At 33.3% G+C, this 21,292-nt stretch overlaps 1 protein-coding gene across 3 annotated transcripts in view; it reads left to right on the plus strand.

Annotated features, from left to right (window-relative positions):
- The window catches only part of LOC125072497 (putative oxidoreductase GLYR1 homolog), a 59,314-nt gene that overhangs the window by 29,839 nt on the left and 8,183 nt on the right, over positions 1 to 21,292 (plus strand). The gene's annotated exons all lie outside the window — the stretch shown is intronic.

The raw sequence follows: 21,292 nt of genomic DNA on the forward strand, positions 1-21,292 counted from the left end.
TTTTTTCCATCGTAACAGTTTCGTCGACGTTCAAAACGTTCAAACGTTTTTACGCAAATCTATAGTGAATATCATAGATTAATCAAGCTCTCGACCTCTAACCAATGGTATCGATTTGATGTCAAATGTTGTTTATTTGGCTTTTTTCCTCTTATGGTTCAATCGAGTATAAGTAAGTATATTTTATTGTGACATAAAGATTAATTTTAAAGAAACTAAAATTAAATAATTAATTACATAATACATAACATGAGTTTTTTAACATTATGTATGTCTGTATGTCAAATATATGTATAAACGAAAATACATAATAATATTTACCAAGACGTGTAATTTATGTCAAAATTTAAATGTTCATTACATGTTATTTTTACGTAAAATAGAGTAATTTATGTAATTAATGACTTCATTTAGTTTGATTTGTTTACTTCATGTATAAATTGGTTGGATTGAAATAGATATATGGTTTTGCATGTGTGTATGTTGAAAATGAGTGTGTTCAGTTAGCGTGCGTATCTAATACAAGGGCGTTTGGTTTTTGCACATTTCGTTTATCGCTTTCATATAGATACGACTGTCAATTGAATTGTAAATAGGCTTTAGAAACTTATTACTAGTGTTGGTTACAGTACTATATTTAACTTATTTTTTTTCAATGGAATGTTTTGAATTTTCATTCTATGAACCTTACCAGTATTGTATTTCAATAAGGTACTTATTTATCTAAATTATATTTTTTGCACATAATTGTATTACCAAGAATACGTACTATTTACCTATCGAATCTTATGTACAATGTACATATGTAATTAGTGATAATTAGAAATGTACCAATCATAACTTCGGCGGACTAGCCGACTAACCAATTAGTCGGTTCTACAGAGATAGATATATAATAAGAGAAGCCAGCTAGTCGGCACTCTTTGCCGAATAATCGCCGACTACGAATGCGGACGGATAGTCGGCACAACTTTAGTGATAATACAAGATAATTTAGCATTAGCATTAGCAGCCTGTAAATTTTCCCACTGCTGGGCTGAAGGCCTCCTCTCCCTTTGAGGAGATGGTTTTGGAGCATACTCCATATACATAATTTATTGTGTATTAATAATTTATCATGAATAATATAAACTGATCTATAGCTTGTTAGCCGTTAGAAATGTATATGATATCGAATAGTGTCAATTCTACGACTACATATAAAATATTTCTGCAATATAGAAGCGTTATTATCATTACGTGCGCTTGCCAGAATGCCATTCATGGGGTCGGGGCTGTTGACTTCCGGTCGCTTGCTTGATGCCAACCCGCATCGTTTATGAATTTACTGGTGATTTGATTCACAGCCATCACGGCCAAACGGGTGGGTGGTTGAATTACGTGCATCTTTTGATGAATGTGCTTAGCAAATTCATTCGGTCGGCTCCTATGAGGCATTTTGAGATTGCTTATCTGTATCCTTATCTGCCGCAAGCATTCGTCATTTAATTTTTTTCACATCGTCTGGTCAATAATTCTTTCCAAAGGTGTTACGCATGCACTAACAAAAAGGTCGTATCGCACTACCGCGAATTTGTATTCACGTCTGGTTCTATATTCGCTTTTGTTGCTCTATTGTAATGTTTTGCGCGCTCCATCTGCCTGACTTAACATGATTTTCATTATCTATCACGCTATATCGTAATAGTTGAACTTGTATCTGCGAGATTAAAGTGTATAGTGTACGTCAGCATTGCGTGTTTCCAACTCAAGGACGAACGGTTTTGGCACATATATACATACAGTTATACAGTTAATAACTGTTCGTTTCCATTGTGTAATATAATGACGTGTTCTATTTTTTTTATTAAGAAATAAAGACTGTCGATTCGTTTATATTACGGTAAGATGCAGATGTCGTTGACATTTTGACATATTAATATATATCAAGTAAAATATTGCTTTGATAAATTACTTAAGATACAAATGCTAAACGTCATAAGTGCTATCGTATTTTTGTAAGGATTTCAATTATTTAAATTCTAATTTTATGTAAATTATTTTAATTTTAATCCTCCTAACTATAATTAACATAGGCTTTGTATTTTATAGGTGTTGTGTGATTTAAATTATAATCTCGTCTGAGAGATAAGAAAAAAAATCACTAAGAATAACCGACATCGGATTTATATGGAACCAAACGGGAAGTTTACCCTCCCAAATAAAAAACAGTCATCAAAATCGGTTCATAAATGCCGGAGTGTGGAAGTAACAAACATTAAAAAAACCCACTCGAATTGATAGCCTTTTCTTTTGAGGTTGGTTAAAAATCATAGTCGAAACCATTTATTGATTAATGCCGACTACACTGTATCAATATTATAGATCTATTTACTGCATTGATATGAGTGAGTGTGAGTAAAACGTATGAGTCTTTAGTGTGAGTGAGACGACTACGAGTAAAGATAGCGAAAGAATACAAATTAGATTATATTTGTTATGTTTCTATATTAAAACATCGATAGTTTAATGTAAGTGAGCACGTGCGTAAGTGAATTTTAGAGACGACTCCTGAAATATTAACAGACATGCATACCTATAAAAGCAAGGAATTAAGATTATAGAGTCGAAACTTACTTTAGAGATGGTTTCGATGATCTATTAGCTGTATAGTTTAAGCTTTAAATCCGTCGTTCAATATACCTTTTTAATAACGTTGGAGGGCTGGGATAAAGTAAATATTAGCCTAGTCCCGGAGATCGGGACCAGCACGCTAACACTTTTGTTTTTTTTTTCTCATTGTGTATAATATAATAATCATTATCTTCATTGAATATGTTGATAAATAAAAATATATACGCCATATTGATACGGATTCTAGAAACTTCTTAAATCCTTTTCTGGCTCAGGACTTCGATCGTTGCTATCACGAATGAGGTCAAGGTTGCGTATTCAATCTGATCTCGGTTTACTGGATTGATTGTGTACGACTTGTAACCTTAAATGCTGTACTCTTACAGCGATAACGAAATATATTTACTTGTGAAGTTTATAAATATATTCCGTGTCAGTGAAGGTAAACAGTAAATTATATTTAGTAAGTGGTAAAAACCTGTTGATTTGTTTATTCAGTTAACGTTACTATACCTGGTACTTAATTAAGACGCTAATCATTGAAGCCACCAAGAATGGTTGGTTTTAAAAAGTCGTATATTTTCAATCAAATATAGGGTATATTTGGTCGAAAATTGGTTAACACCTTCAATCCACAGCTCTGAAGAAGCACTCGAGTTAGTTTAGTAATATTGCAATAAACTTTTTACTCTTTCTGCTCTGAAATTTAAAAAATAAATAATTTACTTTTAAAATTTAGAACTGGAATTGAAGCGAACAAAATGTGAACAGTGAAAGGATCGGCGCCTCATAAATATAAGAATGAACACTCGGGCCGCGTTCTTTCTCTCTCGAAATTAAAGTGCAAGAGATATTTCTATAATTCGATTTAGATAGATGTGAGCGTGTACATTAGTATCAAGGACGCTGAATTTGGCACGATTTTAAGCAGTAACTGTTATTTATTTGTGACCATGTTGCACTAACACCTTATGTAAACGGTGATTTTATGCACAGAATTGTAATGTTGGTATAATAAATATATATGCATAACACAGTACACACGGCTTGACCTTGAACTTTTGTCCTTGGATTTGTAAGGCTGTTCCATTGGCGGAATTTTAAGTTGTTTATAGATATTACGTAACGATATGGCGTTCGTTTATTTATTATCACAAGCGAAGCCAAGACTTTATTTTACTTGTTTGGGTTATCAAGAAATCGATAGAAAGTTTTGCATGTTTCAATTAGAACTGAATTGATGAATTTAGTTGTTTGGGTGAAACAGGATGTGCGAAGTACGAGCTCAACCCAACCCCTTGCTGGCTACGCCCATTGTGTGTTATCGTTTCTTATAAAACACAAGCAATACTATAATGTTTAATAAGCTTCACGTGTAATCTATGTAGGTAAAATTTAATATTCAGGCAAGCGAATACTGTGCGTTTAAAGAAATTGCTGAATTTAAACTTGCTGCAATAGGTAACTAGGTCTTGACACGCGTTCAGTTGCACTACTCACTATTAGTATACAAGTGTATATATATATTAGTTAAACAGTATTACGACATATGTATGTAAAAATTAAGTTTCGATTTTATATTGCCGAATGTAATTTACGAGTTATGATACTGTTGTTTTAGTATTCATGGATTTTTTTAAAATGTTTTATTCGTTCCACTGGTGTGAATTTGAATGGAGATTACAGGCTCAAGTCCGAGCAAGGATGAACTCTTAATGTGCTGTATACGTGTACGTGCGTGTGTGTTTATAAGTATAAATTAAACTTATAGGTCGATAGTTTAATAATTTATTATTAATATATTTAATAAAGATCACACACATCTGAGTTTCCTTAGTCCGTTTCTCGCAGTACAGAGGTGGTGTTTCTTTCCGAATCGGTAATAGATTTTTGATACAACTTGAGGTACAGACACAATAAAATTCACACCTAAGTCTATTTAGGATTAATAAAATCAAATTTGATGCCGTATTTCAGATTACTTTAAAAAAAAGTTGTCGTTTAAACTTTAGTATTTTGACCTCGTTACACGTTTTTTCTAAGGTTCAGGTATTATGAACAAACCTTGACAATGTGAACGTTGATGGAAATGTTCCTAATTAATATTTGACTGTTAATTGTTAGTCAATGGAATTTTTTTAAGGCATTTTTACCCACGGCAGTTTAATGGTACTTCGGAAAAATTAATACACTCTTTTATACTATGGTGAAGCAAAAAAGAAAGATGATTTAAACAGTTTACATTTAATGTACGTCATTGCATTCAGTCGTGTCCCATGTAACTTCATATATATTTTGTTAAGTGAGACGTCGTTAGCTTATACTTCTGCTTAAATTCAATATGGCGGCCATTCTACGTACGTCATACAACATTTTCAGATGATAGTTTAGATTTTTTTTTCTCGCTGGAAAAACGCGTTACGCGCTTCCCCAACGTGATGGAAAGTGGAGGGGGGGAGTACTCCCCGGAGCCCTGGACTCCGAGTGCGGCCAGGAACGCCGGGTTTACCCACTAAAAAACCAGCGGTACCCTCTCCGTCTTCCGGCGGGAGCCACGGGATCGCTTACGCATGCTACCGTGACGCCCTGAAGATGATAGTTTAGCTGTCATAACTTCATGTAGGATACTATTTTATTTTATTTTTATGCAATACACTTTTCAATGAAAATGTAACTAATATATGTAACTGTTTTAAAGTAGTCTCTTTCGATTTCGGTTTTATAAATGGTATTCTGTACTTGAACTTATAATGTATGATAATTAATGAAGTAAATTTACGTGAAAAGTAAAGTTTTCATGCGTGAACACTTTGTAATAGTTTTCCTTTTTTGTCTATTAGCTCGATTTGGGTCAATTGGCGAACCAGTGAATTGGCTAATAAATTGTGGAATCGTAAATCAAAACGTCAGCATCGTTTGACCGAGTTCATCGGCCCGATTGTGTTGGCGCCAATGATCACAGTCGGAACTGAAAATATAATGTCTATCTGTTTGTCAGTTTCGTGTAAAATATTTACAATGAACGTTACGTTTAAGCTGTTGTTATGGTTGCTTTGATAGAGTTTCATATGAGTGACGGCGATCAGGGCTTAAATATACTTTGTACATACAAAAAGCAAACTGATCTCTTAATTAGAAATGTGTTTAAGTCGAGAATTTGGTCAGGTACATAATGTTTCATTAGTATTAGTTATAATTACTATGCCAATTACAATTATACAACTTTCATTTTTTAACCCACATAAAAAATCCCAAAGAAAAACATAGCAAGAATTTTAGTTCGGTCATCGTGGCGGAAGAACCGACTATGTCGTTAATGGGCGTGTGTAGAAAATAAATTTCAAATGAAAACTTTAAAAAATATGTTTTTGTGTCTTTTGTTTTAAATTTTAATGCTATAGAAGTCATTTTACACATAAGTCACACGTAAAAATAGCGAAAATATAGAAGTAATAAATGCTTATAATATTAATAAAACATAAGGAAAAATAAATATGACCTTTATACTAACAACAATAAAAATTAGCCGAAGGATATAAGAAAAGTCATGTTACCTAATGTACCTCATATTGATACATCGATTTGAATCTTTCAATTCTTGGCTCATGATGCACACGAAAATATTTTTGAGAAACGACTATTGACGCTCCTTTGGTGTCAATTTTGATGTTTCACACCTGCCGGGTGGCCCTTGACGGGCACATTTTTTTCTAACTAGATCTACTTAGGATCTTCCTTTTAGGAGAAATTAAGTAATAAAAATAATTTATAACAGAACCTTTTCAACCAAACATTTCATTTATTTAAGTGTTTGTTAAAATTTATTATTATTAAACGTTTCAGCGTTATGTCTACACCTTATTCGCTAGAGTAATAATAGCTTATAAGGAATATTAATTATGTTATTTGTGGTCGATCAAATTACGACATTGCTGTGGGTTTACAATGTTATTTATTTTAAACAATGTAATTAATTCTGCACTCGGATGACGTTGCAACGTAAAGAACTTAATTACAACAATTATACCAGTTTTATGTATTTAGAGGTTTTAACCTTGGTCGGGTTATCTTCAAGGTGAGTGAATTTGTGTTGTATATTATGAAGATAAGACGCACAAGCGCAGCGGGTACGATTCTAGTGTAAACTTTGTGATATTTTAATTGGCTCTAAAGTTGTCCGAGCCGCACCAAGTAGTAGCTACTGTATTTGCTGTTAGTAAGTCAAGGATGATCTTTAAAATTTCGGTTACAGCTTATTATCACCCGTGACTCACTCTCAAGTGTGTGCGAAAACAAAGGTACTGTTGCTATTCTTTTTTTTTTTGTCTGATGTACGTTAGTTAAAAAAGGACGAGAAATTAGCTGTAGTAAGAGTTTGACGTACTTCTCGATAGGAGTCTTAACATTAGTGATTTTGTAACTTAAAGATGTTACTGCCAGCGAAGTTTGTGTAGGTGCATTATGTATGACCTTTAAACAATATATCCGTAACTAAATGTCTAGTGACTTTATGTTTCATGCAACGGCTACACCGCTCAACAGGTTTGATAAATAAGATTTGATTCTGTATAATTTCAATGACCCAGCTTAAAATAAGTTGGCCTTTCTAGCAGCTCTGTTTTCTGTATCGTATGTGCAAAATTTCATGCACATCGATTGAAGAGTTGAGACGTGAAAGCGTAACAAAAAGTCAAATAAACAATCTCAGTTTCGCATTAATAATACTTTATCAAGTTGCATAACTGTCATCTGTTCAATATCTCGTTACTGTAGAATTACTAATACATGTTCTATTTTTACTTTTTTTTTATATCAAGCAACTGCTAACAAAATTACCTTTCAAGTATTTTTATTTAAACATGATTGACACGCGTGACTTTTAATGTGACGTGCTTGTTCACATCACAGGTGTCCGATTAAACAATGCAAGAACTCAATAACCGCTGACTAATTAGTAGGCGTTTTTATAACTGCTGTTTGAAGGCAAGCGTTCGAATATCAGGACGGCCGAACTGATGTTACACGAATGCCAAGAATTTTCTAAGATGGCTTGTTATCTGCATGGAAATCGATATATCGCTGCCCGCGATTGATTAATACGTCATCAGCTATAGGTTCAAATCGCGCTTGTAACACATTTTACTAGGTTTTGTTCGTGTTATGTAATCCCCGGAAACTTTTCCTACGGAATGATTTAGTGATACTGTAATTTACGATTTCATAAATCCACCCACTGTTTCGTTCGAAACAGTTTTACAAAAAAAAAAAATCGTTGAAAATTGCAGAGTTTATAAAAAACATAACACAGCATTACTAAAACTTATCTTGAATTCACACACAAACAAGCAGCGATAAGAAGCGAGAACCTATTACACTGAGATTATCTGTCTCCCATATTATACTGCACATATTGCCTCCACTGGAGACAGGAAAGCTTGTTCATTTTTCGCCCAGAGCATCGGAATTTCCATTCAACGGGGAAATGCTGCATTCCTATAACAATTCCACGCGGTCATGATTTCTACAAAATCCTGTTTTTTTTTTTGTTTGTTTTTTATTTTTTTACTTTTTAAAGTCCTTAATGTAAAACGTTCGAATGTAAATAAAGTAATATTGTCTCATGTTTCTTATATAGCTTATCTATCAGTATTTTTTTCATATATATTTGACTGAAATTCTGAACTCGAATTTACTGGCGTTAATATATTCCACAAGCGTGGATTGTTCATTATCGTTTGCCAAAACAGCAGTGATTTATACTAAATAGCCATAATGTTGCGAAAATATCTAATATGATTAATTTTACGTGAACTTCGCTCAATTCCTGAGTTATCTGACTTTAATATCATTTCAGGAATGCGTTCTTCGTAGAATTTTGTATGATTTCACCACAGATGTACAAATTTCGGGTAGTGTAGTACGGGTAAGTGGACAAAGAGCGCCAACATTTTCCAGGTTATAGAATATCTGATATTTGGACCAAAGGTATTAGGTATTGGTTTTGGTCTTTGTGCGATGCTTAAATTGTGTTATGTTGGCACACACTTGTCTCCTGCCCGGTTGATTATTCACCGTTGAGTTTGGTTTGGCTTAAAATTTGCCGCGATCGTCATCTTCACCAAACAAAGATTGCGTCTAAAATGACACAGTCTATTTATTATGTAACATGTACATAAAGGTGATTTATAAATGTATTTCCGTCGTCCATATTAATTTAATTAAATATTGGTTGCGTCTTGCGGCTTCCTACGCTCGGTAGTTATGTTGCGCTGCTTCAAGTAAGATTAATTTCATGCTATTTAACCTTTAACCTTTCTAGAATATCAGGAATAAAATATGTAAAAAGTTCTATTGTAATCCGTCCAACTCGTTTTATGTTAGCGATGGCTTACGAACAGTAATTAGTTTTTTTTTCTAGATACCTCCTCCAGAATATTGTAAATACACGATATTGTTTTTATATTTATTTTATTTTTTTTAATTAATGGATGGATAAGTGAACGTTGTTATAGTTTTTATAACAACGCAGAAAAAAATATGCATTTGGTCATTTTATACATATTATCTGTTTGTTAATACCTCAAGGAGATTTCTCATGTATCAGTGTTTTTTTAGGCTGAGTGGGTACCACAATTATTTTACCGTGAAACAATAGCACTTTATTGTTCCGATTTGAACAAGTTAGCCAGTGAAAATAACCTTCGTATTTCTCGTGGTTAGCGGCGCATTGTAAGGAATGTTTTATATTTATTATAATGTCAGTTATATAAATAATAATGGAAGATGAAACAAGTAAAAAAGACTTGGTTTTGTCCTGGAGAAAAATACAGGAAACTGCATGTGCAAAGTCTACGAGGACGTAATCTTAGCACAACTCACTTTGAATACATTTGAATATGTGCATGTCTTGGATAAATATCGCTATAATTTACCGAAACTAATTAAATTATCCCAAGGGCCGACAAAATCACTGAACTGCGAAATACGTCATATAAGTCATAAATGGTGCAAAGGCAGTCTTATCGCTGACAGTTATCTCTAAATTATGGCTAACATGCAGTTCCGGTACATTAAGTACGGTAACCTTTCTTAATAGTATGCTTACTTTTCTTGAGCAATTTATTAAATATTTTAAATATAAGTTAAATAAAATACAATAATTCCAACTGCTGGGCTATAAGGAGCTGTTGAGGAGAAACTTTAGAACTTTTCCACGATGCAGCTCCGATACGGGGCAAATTTTCATTCGGAACATGCAGGTTACATACGACGTTTTCCTTGATTTCCGAACGCGGTATAAATTATAAACGCAAATTTAGCACATGAAAATTCTTGTCCGGTTTGAACCCGCTATCATGTTGGCCACTGAGTCAGGTACAAGTGTATTGAAAACCTCAGTGATTTGAAAACGGTATGCCGTGGTGATGGTATAATGGCGTAAGAATATTATAAATACGTCTTTACTATGCAACTGACTCTCGAGAGAGTTTTAAGTATGAATATTGATTTTTCATGCAAATCACAGTTTACTTGTTAACTATATTCATAGACGAGGTTCTGTTATGACCTCTTACTGAAAAAAACTACTGAACCAGTATATATCTATATCAGTAAATATAAGTTTTACTATCGTACTAGAGAACGGCTGTCAGTGATTTTGCTTGTATGATATAAATGTTATGATGTATGCGCTATTCATTATAACGCGTTAAAGTAAATAATCGAGGGAATTATTATGACATTCATAACGTTACGTTTTCTTTTCTACACTATTACTTTTGCTATTGTTAAGTATATCAATAAGACACACGTATAAAGATAGTTATGGATTAAACAGTGTATGTTAGTCTTCAATAGAATTCACGTAATTTGTAGGAGAAAACATGCCAAAAATTGTGATGATAAGAGGTGCCAATATAAAGCGTTTAATAGTGAAGCGATGACGCACGCGATTTTATCTTTGTTTGGAGAGCTTATGGACACAATAGATATTGTATAGGGTATGTGCAGTGTAATATAATTATGAGCTTAGTTTGAAAATGTATGTGTTTGTAATTCATTCATTTGGCAGATATTTGATAAGCGCTTGAACCGATTCTGAAATTACATTCGCTCGTATAACAACATTTCAAATTTTAATATATTGTTTGATAGTGAAAGTAAATTTCGCATGTCTATTTCAAACATATGTATATCAAATTATTCTCGAATCTTCCGATATGATCTAAGCTCTCTCCTTCTAGCTGTTTCCGAACAACCAGGTTGATTATTATTCTAGTCTTGAACTGACTGTTATTTATATTACGAAGAGCAATTCCCACCTGACCTCTGCAACGAAGAACCGGTTACACGGGATAGTAATCATTTATAGATTCATAATGATTGTTATTGATATAGCAAATTGGCTCAAACTTTGTTTACGTTAATTTGTCTGAAAAAATTCTGACAGCGGATAAATTAGTTAAACAATGCTGCACTACCGGGAAATTGTATTCACTTTTGTTGCTGAACTTTAGAGTACCGGTCGCTTCTTCTGTCTTTTGTTCTTTCTGTAAATCTGAGGTTGTGTTTGAATTTTTCGAATGTCAAATTAATGATGACAAATTAAATAATGGCCATAAAGTGCTAAACAACCGCTTTAACAATGTTTATACTATCTGTTTAATGTATATTTGCCTACATTTAATATCTACCTACATTTTCCACTTCCACAGAAAGTTTCTATCTTAATCCGTTCTCGAATAATCCGCTTCTGAAAATCGTTTATTTCCAGAAAATGCTGTTAGTTCGTTATATATTTATTGTTTCGGTTCATATTTAATCTGTTCCTTTTAATTACGGTATCAAGCGGGATTGACTTTTTAATTTTCTTAAGTTGCAACTATTGACGTCAAACTATACATTACGGAATACTGTTGCTAAATTAAAATAGCAATACATAATTTACGATTGCATTAATCCTATTATAAGAGAAGTAACGATTAGTTTGCCAATAGTGCCGCACAATGTATAGCAATGCAGGTCACTTCGCTAGCACCCCCAGCTGTATCTAATCTCAATACTCGCGTTAGGCATTTAGCTGCCAGCTGCGACTACTTATTTCCATATTAGCCATTTCCTCGTTTATTCGTTCACATTGTTACAGTAAAAACAATTGCTGGTCGATTTTTTTTTAGCAAGTATTGTATTTATACATATATTCAACTAGCAGGAGGATTCATTGTATGAACGTTGAATAAAATTGTTGAACAAAACTGTTCTTTGTTTAAATCTAAAATTAATTCTATAAAAAAAAAAACCACTGAAGTTTTTAACGCGATGATCTCTTGACGGTTGGCTATTTTTAAATGCGATTAGCTGTATTATGATGCACCAACGCGCTGGCGCACTCTTGTCTCCTGTAGTTCGTAACTAATATAATATCCCAATGATTTTTTTGTCAGAAAAACCTAAAATATTTGTATTTTCCTGATCCGGCGTTCGAACCCAGGACGTCACGATCCGCGCACTTATAAGCTAGACACAAATCAATGAGGAATAGCACATATGAAAGAAGCGACGACGTTAGAATTTATTTATATACGTTGATGTAATTTATGTACTTTTTCAAAGCTTGGTTTAGCAATGTCACAGTAGCTTCAGATCTAACATATTACAGCCACAGGTTTTATCTTATCTACTTCGCTGATAATGTTGTCGGCATCCGCAGATAGGCCGACTTCCACGTCTGTTATTTTCACAAAAACGTAATAGATAAATCCTAGATTAAACTTGTATTGTTAATGTTTCTAGCAATTATGTATCGTAGCAAAATATATGATGATAAAACTAAATATAATGTGTATCGACTGTGTTGTGTATCTTAAGTTTGGAAATTTATTACGACTAGTCAGGTTTTACGTTTTTATTGTACCGTATTGTTGAGATTTTTCATCTTTACGAGTAATCACTAAGCGCTAGTTTTACTACCAAAGGTCGTAATGTTTTTGTACCGTACACAGAACATGTTGTTTATTAGTGTAAACACTTTAGGACAGCAAGATATCCGAAAAAAAAACAACGATTATTCCTTCTGCTTTTTACAGTGGCAAGTGTGTATTACAGTAACTTTTAAATCTTTATAAATAAAAATATAGCAAAATTTCAAAATTAGAACTTAATTATGATCAATAACCTTCTGCATTAATATCTATATCTATTACGTAAGGTTTTTTTTTTTTTTGCGTCGATCACGTGAAAACAGACAAAGACCAATCGAAGCAGAAGCCTTAGATGGTAATAGGCTATTAATTTTTTGGGTTCCGTGGTTCCTTTGCCCTTTTTTGCGTTGCGGTAACAGCTAGTAGGAGCTGAAATAGATAAAATTAATTTGATTCTTCATTACCGTTACCGTGGAAGCATTTCCAGAATAACAAAAATACGTTTATATAATATTATTCTTGGAATTAATAAAATTTTTTCAGTAATTCTCAGCGCTTCATAATAGTAATACCTTAAGATAAAATATTTTATTATCTGAACGTTTTGCTTTACAACTTTGTGCAGCGTTTGTTTGGTCGATAAAGTCCTAATTTTCCTTAGCTTATTTACGTAATACCGACATTATTGCTATCATACGATGTTTACTCCAGTCTCGTTAGTCGGCGAACTAGACTGCGACCTAGTTTTGGTAGAGTTGCTTGTCAAAAATTAAACTATCCTATAACCTAGTTACATAGTATGCAATTGATATTTATATTATTTTATTCAACGTCGAAGCTATAATTGTTAAAACGTTTATCCGTAAATGTTTTGATAGCACAGGATGTATTTTGTGGAAACTCCGCGTATTTTAGGTCAATAAAATACAATATACATGATAATGTTTATCTCGGTATATAAATAAGTTTCCTGGGACTTATGCTCACGATTTCATTCATTGTGAGCATAGGTCACCCTTCCTTATATAATCAATACTAAAATTATAAATCTGAAGAGAGTCAGATTTAAAAAAATATTTTAATGTTAGATAGCCCGTTTATCGAGGAAGGCTATAAGGCTATATATCCTTACGATAGCCGAGCGAAGTCGCGACGAGCAGCTAGTGAGTCTATTTGTTACGCTTTCACGTCTTATTTACTCAACCAATCGTTATAAAACTATATATATACACATTGTTAGACGCACATAAAAGGACATAACTACCTAACACCTACATTCCTCCTCCTCGCACGTTGGCGAAGTCGCGGGCGGTTAATAGTTACTGATGATACGTACGCTACAACATTTTTGTTAAAGGATATTATTATTTATTAATATTATAGAACGCCTATTATTATAATATGATTACATGTAACAGATGATTGTATTAATCATTACAATCATAGAAGTAGATTAGGCCATTATTTCTCAATCGATTTAAATTACAATAATATTATTACGTAACTAATTGTGTAACTATTATGTCGGTTACGTTGCGGTATTCTTTAGGTTGGGTGACTATCGGTTGTATAGCACTGCTCTGCTCTGCTCGTTACTTCCCAATGTTCCTCGTTTTCTCTTCGTGATAATAATGATAGTTTAGTTAGTTTAATTGAAATTAAATTGGTACAGATGATATATTGGTCTAGTTGTTTACTGAGAATGTCAAGACTTGTCTTTATGATTTTACATTTGTTGTTGTTTGGCTTGTTTTATACTTGATATATGAATTTATGATGTTGGTGTGCTTGTAATTCTTCTTCTTCTAAACATCTTGATCGACTTGATGAAATACTTTCTTTTTACATATGGGATCACTTGGATCTTAGATATAGATAGATCCGGTATATTGCACTCTAGTATACAGATTTCTTCTGATAATTTATTTGTAAATATGTATGTATATATTTTTTGAATTTATCACTTCCTTTTTATCCGTTCGAAGTCATGGCAGCTAGAACAATAATAAAATGTATTTACCGATAATTTTGGTTACCTACTTTTGAACATGTAGGTATTTGGTTTTTAGTGAACGTATTCATCACACTATGAGTCACGGTTGCCAAGTGAATGGACAGTCTAATATTCTGTATCTGTTGTCGTTAAATTATACACACTCGTCGGACCGAAATAATATATGTACATTAGCGAGTGTCTCGATATATTTGGAACAGTCGCGGTCTTTATTGGGTAATTTTGTTAAATGAACAAAACGTTTTTTCAATTAGCTCGTGATGTTTGTTTAATATATGAAAACATATTTGTATATGAGGTGAGGTACTGCAATGTGTAATTTAGATAATATGTAATAAATAGGTATGAGACTTTATTGATGTCAAGATTTACCATAAATATTAAAATTATGCAGTTTAAATAGTGTATGTAGACTAATTGCTGTAAATTATTAAATTCGTAACCAACGTCAAAGTTCAGAAACATTTGGATTAATTTATACTATTACTAACCGTAAATAACGCTTGAAGTACGTAAATACCGATATACAGGAAAATTACACGTTGAAATTTATAATTAATAGTTATTTCTGTCGAGGCGTGGTTTAGAACTGTAAATGAATAATTCAGAACGAAGCGAACATTTCAAATTTATTGTAAAAGAACTTACATTCAATACTCCCCCAACGGTCTATTCGTAGCTCTGACGTCGTGCATCCAAAAAAATCACTACCTGAAATGAGGAGAGATACCGGTGTCAAGGTTTGTTCGTACGGAGTAGTAATGAGTGTGCCGTGAAGTGTTTCTGAACCGGTGAATACGAAAGAAATAAAAGGAATATGCAGAGTTTGATAGAAGGCTAGCTTTCCCCGCGGTTCTACCTCTGTCATATTTGTATTATATCACATTTTATACATTTACATTAATAAAATACTTGTTTTATGACGATTCGGAATTACTTGTATTAATGAGGCTACTCGAATGATGTGTAATTTAATTTTGTTTTTTGAACTGCTGATGAACATGATAAAAAATAAATATTTTGTAATGAAATAAAAAAATACATATGTAATTAGAGTATTTTTTAGAACTGGCTTAAAATTCCGCTGCCAGATCTAGCACATGTAAAACTGAAGTGAAATGAAACTTTGTACAATTTTAAATTTTTATATTTAAATATGTATGACAGAAAAGTTTTGTCCTGAAAATTTTCTTTAGCTGGTTCGTTCTTTCGACAAAAGTCATGAATAATAAAAACAGCTGTGTTTGCTTGTTTAATTACAGTTTAACTTAGGCGACGCGATGTACTTGGCGGAGGTTATGTACTATGTTCCCAATTGTAGCTACTATATTCGTCTGCAATCCGTCAACAAACTTTTTCTTTATGGTAAGGCTCTAGCCGTAAATAATATAGAAAATATACTTTGAATTTCAAAATAACCCTTTCCGTTTTATACGTTATGATGACTCCAATATAACATTAAAATAGCAATTAGCAAAGAGCGTCCGTATATAATCTTAATTACACACACGCGTCAATCATACCTATATTAGCAGAGCGTCTATTTTCTCCGTGCTATTATTAGATAATATATTGTCTATCTTAAGTTTCAGACAGATAAATGAGTGCCATCCTGGTCGAGGGTCGTAATGTGGATCAAATAGCTTTACGTCCCACGTCACGTATAACGATTTAAGTACCTACTTGTTTTAAATTGTCTTGATCGAGTTCTACGTTAGTTTCACTAATCTTTATTTTATTGAATGGCTTGACCTGGTGCTAAAAGGACTAAAGTACATTTTTTTTGAGTAAAATCTAAACCACATTTTGCCATTCGTCAAACCACATAAAAATTATTTATATTTTCTTTTTAAACCCAGCCTTCTTTCTTTGTCCAAAGAAATTCTAATAAAACTAACAAAATAATTGTAATATCTACGAGTATTCACATACTAAATAGTAAAGTGAACGTTATACAAATATAACCGGATACTAATCGACTTTACAGCTAACTAGAGTAATCTTAATATGCGTTATTCAGATTCATAGAAAGTATTGATTAAACACTTATGATATTTTAACGTCATCACGCCAACAACTAGTCGTTTATAAACTCGTTGAAATACATTTAAATTACAGTTCTCGAGTAATAACACATATACACGACCATCTTCGATCACATTCGGTGACGCCCTATTCTAAAATAATTATCTAAATAAATTGTTCTGCAAATATAAGTATAATGGACATGAAAAAAACAAACAATTATTGAGCAATGTTTTACTATCAAAGTCAACATAACATACAATACATACATAACAATTTTCATCAAATTTAACTTTGTTAACCGTCCAATTGAGATAGACAGATTACAGTCCTAGAGTTAGCTAGGAAACCTAAAGGAAGGACTGTTAGAAAAAAAACGTGATATGCTACATTGTTTATTATAATAATAATATTTTATATACGCATCAAAATAGCATATGTATAATAGCACTGTCCGTTTTCAACATTCTGCTAGTGTGATGCTAAGTGGTTCAGAATAAGACGGCCGAATATTTAGTACAAATGATTTACTCTAGACAGCCGCTGTCTGGCAGACCAGTTCCAACGTAATACATATTCCGATACATACGATGGACACAATATTATCGATTGATATTCACGACGTCATGCGAAAACACTAGACGTACGAAATATGTCGCTAGGTTGTGACGTCAGTGTGACTCAGATCTGTTTCGGTACACCCGCCGTGTTTTTAAAAGTATATTATAATAATATAATATATAGATACCGTCGTCATCGTCATTGCCACATTCACAGAAACGTCTGAACCTAGATACTTAGTTATCATTTCACTCATGTTTACTTCGCGTAGTCTGAATTGGTACTGCCAAGCAGCGATGCTTTGTATTGCTCTGTTCCGGTTAGAAGAGTGGGTGAGAGAACCAGGAATATAATGTCTTGATTCCTTCTTCTGCCTGGCATTTATTAATCCTGGCCATTGCCCGGGTCTACCTTCCGACTACTACTCTACAATCTACTAAACTACTCCACTTTGCTCGTCTTTAGCGTTCTTTGTAAGTTCATTGGCTCGCATGTCCTGTCTTGGTTCCATGTGGTGTAAGAAATTAAAAAAAAATGTCAATGTGAGACTGGAGATGACCACTTACAATCAGTTAGCTTATTTACCCGTCTGTCTTTCAATTATTGTAGGTACATATTATGTTACCACTGGCCTTACCTCGTCTCTTCCCAAACATATGTCTCCAATTATTTTCTGGAGTGGTCGCATAAAAGGAGCAGTAGGAACGTCTTTAGTTTATTTATTGAATAAAATTTTCGAACCATGTATATTTCGTACAGTTGGAACGTATGAACTTAATTTAAATTGTACATATGTTTACATATTTAACAATATATATTATTTAAAAAAAGAGGAACTACGGAGTTTTTTTTGCCAGTTCATCTTTTAACCTGACGATTCACAAATACTCTTTGAATTGCTACTTGAATAAAGAATGTTTTAATTTTGTTCGTAATAAATACCTCGTTTTCAATTACTTTATGTAAATTTTAATTTAACCGACAGATATACATATAACATAAACTAATAAAATACTATGATGTCGTGCAGAAACATATATTCAGATATCGTCGTACTGTATATTATGCATGTAAGATTTTATAAATTGTCTCCGTAAATTGTTCAATAAACGACTGTGTGTTCAGTTATTTAAATTCTGAATTATTATTAGAAGTTGCTTGCATGTTATCGCGAACCCCTTGCGTGTAAAAAATGGCAGGTGGTACCGTCGACGTGGTTCGTTGCATTCTAGACAATCTTAGATATTATTCTTACTAAAATAATATTTTTTTATATCTTACACCGTATGTGTTACATCGTTGGTATATTAAAATGTACTTAAATAAAACAGTTTACGTACAAGTTCATCGTAGTAGACCTTGATGTTAATTTAGTGTGAATAGTGGAACTGTTTACTAATGAAATTTTAAGATTACGTAAGTACTTACTGCTTGCTCACAACCGAATAGATTTATTTTTAACAAACTATGCCATTGAAGTTGTGAACGTGATTTTTTTGTGTAATGATTTCGTGGGAATCTTACCTTTTTCAGGATGATTAGTTTATATAGATACTTAACTGACTAGAAGTGCTTTACGTAGTCACACTAAACTAAAATATTATTTTTATATACCTAGATAAAAATATATATAAACATTTCTAACGATATTTATAACTTTAATTGTTGTTTGATAGATGCTCAGCAAAATGCATGGTTTTATATTTTACACTATATTTAGTTTGGCAATTCTACAATGGAAATTAACCGAAAATACTGGTATGTCGTGGATTTGGGAAACAAAATATGTAAATGATTCCTAAAATGTGCTTGAAAAGCCTCAAGTAGGATAAAGTATTTTGATTGAATTTATTTATTGATATATGTATGTAAATCGTTGCATTACCCTAAAACCAAACTCCAAAGATGTGCCGAATAAAACGACAAAAAAATTAAGATGAAAACTACCGAAGTCCACGAGATAGTTTGCAAAAATAAAATTAACCTCTCGAAGGCTACGTGTTAAGCGTAATCAGACCGTTTCTTTATCGTTTATTTTACACCCTACGCGCCTTTTTTACTGAAACTGACACGGAACAAACTTGTATCTGAAATCGAGTCTTCGTTAAACAAAGTCTCGAACTGGGGTCGGTTAAACCTAGTTCACTTCAACCCCAAAAAGACGCAAGTTTGCGCGTTAACTGCTAAAAAAACACCATTTGTCGTATCTCCACGATTCGAGAACATTCCGTTAGCCGCTACAGCTAGTATCGGAATACTTGGCGTTGATGTTTCGAGTCTCGTTCAGTTCCGCGGTCAATTGGAAGGCAAAGCCAAATTGGCATCAAAAAAGCTTGGTGTGCTTAGCAAGGCAAGACAGTATTTCACGTCGTCTAAGACTATACAAGGCGCAAATTCGGCCTCACATGGAATACTGCTCTCACCTCTGGGCGGGTGCTCCCCAGTACCAGCTCCTTCCATTTGACCGTATCCAACGTAGAGCGGCTCGAATTATCGACGATCAAGCCCTTTCCGATCTGCTTGATCCTTTGGCTTTGCGTAGAGATGTTGGATCGCTCTGCATCTTCTACAGAATTTATCACGGGGAATGTTCCGAGGAATTGTTCGGATTAATCCCGGCTGCTGAATTTCACCTTCGGACATCTCGTCAAAATTCCAAATATCACCCGCACCACCTAGATGTCCGAAAATCCACAACAGCGCGATTTTTAAGACATTTTCTGCCTCGCACAACCACTCTGTGGAACCAGCTTTCGCCGGCGATTTTTCCGAACCGATACGACTTGGGAACCTTCAAGAAAAGAGCGTACTCTTTCCTGAAAGGCCGGCAACGCACCTGCAAGCCCCCCGGTGTTGCAGATGTCCATGGGCGGTGGTAGTCACTTTCCATCAGGTGAGCCTCCTGCTCGTTTGCCACCTTATGACATAAAAAAAAAAAAAAAACGTGTGACAAAAATGATGAAAAAAAGTGACAAATGAATTCATTTGTAAACCGATTCAACATGATATTGACATTCGGGATGGGAATGAATATTTACTCGAGTGAACGGTATTCCAAGAGTATTTGTCTGATATGACCTTTATCATGAAAACAGAACGTATGCTATATTTATTTAGGTATTAATTACTTTATTCAATTAAACGATTGTATCGTGGCATAAGTTTAATTTTTTTTTCTATAAATCTCTGTTTTATTTTCTGTATATTTCTTTTTTTATATCCGACATTCTGCGATATACAATTCATATAATTTATAATTTTACGACTAGAGTCTGTTGCCAAAAACGTTCACTTATCTGAAATTACTCGATAAGATCTACAAGAAAACTGATTTTTAAAATAGATTTGAATACAACTAATTCTTATTTCAATTGTGCAGACTTGGGTTGTTTCGCACAATGGCATATTCTATTAATAATTGTCTTCAATTGTCCACGTCGGGAGTCTCCGCGAGGCGGTAGTAAAACTCCAGTATTATTTTGTTTTATGTTCGACATAGTGAAAGACCGCATATGACCTAAAAAGGCATATAAATATATCGCACCGCTGTTGAACCTAGAACAATGGAAGCAGGAAATTTCACAGTCGTGACCTGCGAGATAAGTTGTAGTTTACATTATTTTAGCACTTAAATTTTGATTACTGTAATAGTTTGTATTTGTATTGAGTGTGTTAGAACGTCTTCTTCACGTCAATCTTAAACGAAGGTTGTAGGTTCGAACTTTGGTAATTTCAAATCGCTGAATTTTCAAGTGCTTAATTTGTATTTACAGTTCATCTTGTGCTCTGCGTTGAAGGGAAAAATTGTAACAAAGTTAAATTTGCCATATAGTTAAGTAAAATAAGCATCAAATATTAATGCTCCTTAAAATACAAGGAAGCTTTATCCCAGTAGTGTGACATTTACTTTAAAGCGAATTAGTAAAATTTTGTCATTTTCGTCAATAGTACACAAAAATGCCAAAAAAAATCTGACATTCATATCTTTTATTAAAACGCTTATAACCATGATCAATCAATTGCCCTCAATAATATAAAGTTGGTTTTGTTTTTGATGTAAAATCAATAGTATATATATCGATGTCCATACATTTGATTATGTAAATAGTCCATGACTAGTAAAATATTTATGAACCTCAAGTATAATTGTGGCTGTTTT

The sequence above is a fragment of the Vanessa atalanta genome, chromosome 21 (assembly GCF_905147765.1).
Source record: "Vanessa atalanta chromosome 21, ilVanAtal1.2, whole genome shotgun sequence".
NCBI classification, from domain to species: domain Eukaryota; kingdom Metazoa; phylum Arthropoda; class Insecta; order Lepidoptera; family Nymphalidae; genus Vanessa; species Vanessa atalanta.